The sequence below is a fragment of the Chelonoidis abingdonii genome, chromosome 1, assembly GCF_003597395.2.
Source record: "Chelonoidis abingdonii isolate Lonesome George chromosome 1, CheloAbing_2.0, whole genome shotgun sequence".
NCBI lineage: Eukaryota > Metazoa > Chordata > Testudines > Testudinidae > Chelonoidis > Chelonoidis abingdonii.
In genome coordinates, this window is record NC_133769.1 from 370,891,960 (window position 1) to 370,894,187 (window position 2,228).

Here is a 2,228-nt window from a genome sequence, read left to right on the forward strand (position 1 = left end):
CGTTTCTGCAGCCGGTCGCCGTCCACCGGCTCCGGTGGACCTGACGAAGGCATGCCTGCGGGAGGTCCACGGGAGCCGCCTGCTGCCATTCGGCAAACGGCAGAGCACCCTTCCGGCATGCCGAACGCAAAACCGCTGGTACGCTGGGGCCGGAGCCGGCCCTGCTGACATACTTATAGACTGCTATCAGATCCACTGATGAAACAGCTGATATTATTATTTAATTTGTTTCCAGTGGGCACCAAAGGCCAGTGCCAGGCATCCCAAACTGAGCGTGATCCCTGTACTGAGAAGCTTACAAATTAGACATCACACCAAGGCCAAGGAGAATCTGACCAGGGAACTGGCCCATTGTGGCTTCACATTTCCATTATTCACAAATTCCAAGGCCGAATGAACCATTGTGCTCATCCAGTCTGATCCCTGCATCACACGCTGAGACCTGCCCCTCATAATTCCCGAGCCGAAATTTTAGAAAAACATCCGCCTTGATTGAACAATGGTCAGTGATAGAGAATCCCCACAACTTTATAATTGTTCCATGTTATTTCTCTCGCTGTTAGAAATCTCCACTTTATTCCCAGTCTGAAGTGGTCCAGCTTCCACTTCCAGCATTGGATTGTGTGAGACTTTCTCTGCTAGGGAAAGAGCCATGTTAAATGTTTGTGCCTGTGTAGGTACTTACACACTGTTTTGAGACTTAATTTTCTTTTTAAACTAAAACCGATTGGCTCTTTGAGCCTATCATTCAGGCAGGGTTTCTAATCCTTTAATCATTCCCGTGGCTCTTCTCTGAACCCTCTCGATGGATCAGCATCTTTCTTGGTCTGTCCATTTTAAGAGCAGGGAGGTCATTGATGATGTCACAGTCGGCCCAGCTGCAGGCAAGTGTGATGACTGCTGGAGAGCAGGAGGCAGGAGGAAGCTGGTGCCCTGGAGTGAAGATGTGGGGCTGTATGCATGATTTGGGCCTGGATCTGGCATTAGGAAGGGCTGAGGAGGATCATTCTTCTCCTGCTTCCTCCACCCATAGATCTGATCACGGCAGCAGAAACAATACTAAGAATTTAACATAGTGAAGAAAACCCCGCCTCCCCACACACACACACTCCGCTCTGCTCTCCTCCTGAGCCTCCGTAAGCATGGCTGACAGCGGAGAAAAACATCGCCTGCCCAGTCATGGCCACCAACTTCCCCACATCCGAGTCAGTGAAACCCCAAGCTAAAGGGGAGTTTGTGGGGAAGCCAGAGGGCCCTGCACATCGACTCTGCAGTCAGCCGTGACTCTCAGCCAGCGTGTAAAACAGAAGGTTTATTTATCAAAGGAACAGAATGTAGAACAGAGCTTGTTAGCACGAAAATCAGTGACTTTCAGCAAAGTCCACTTGGGAGACTCTGGGATGGACACCCGGACTCCCCCTCTCCAAGTCCCCCACAGCAGACTGCCCAGTTCCAGAGGCCTGACCTCTGACATGCCTGTTGCTCCTCTTCTGTTTGTGTCTCTCTTCCTGGGCAAAGTGTCACCTGGTTGCATCCCCTGTGACAGTTTGGATGACAGAGACCTCCTTGGGACTGTCACCTGATGAGCTGAAATGACCTGAGCCGTATCCCTGCCAGCTGGGACTCCAGAACCCTGCCTTGTTCTGCCAGATACGCCAGCCTGCTGCACACAGGCCTGGGAAGCCCCTCAAAGGTGCAGACTTTAACCAAATACAGGTCAGCAGATTACCTCGCTAGCATCCTGACACCCGTTCCCATGGGATCCAAACCACAAATTAATCTGTTTTACTCTGAATAAAACTTACACAGGATAAACTCTTACATTTTCCACCCTCTATACCACTGATAGAGAGATATGCACAGCTGTTTGCCCCAAGCCTTGTCACTAAAAGCTGTGTGTAGACAAGCCCTTATTCTCCTAACCTAGAATGAAATAATACTGCAAACAAATAGATGAACACACTCAGAGATGATAAGCTTTGTAATGTAACCTCAAGAGACCTTTTTGCATAAAGCATATTCCAGTTACATCATATTTAGATTTATAAGCGATATACCAAAAGCATATGGAGTAACATGGCACTCACTCTTTGGTCCCAGGTGAGGAAGGGCACCAGCCGTCGCTTACGAGGCAGCTGGCTGGAGCCAGCTCACCTGGTCCTGAGGGCCTCAGCAAAAGTCACACAGACTGATTCCCACCACTTAGTCATTGGTGCAGCACAACAGGG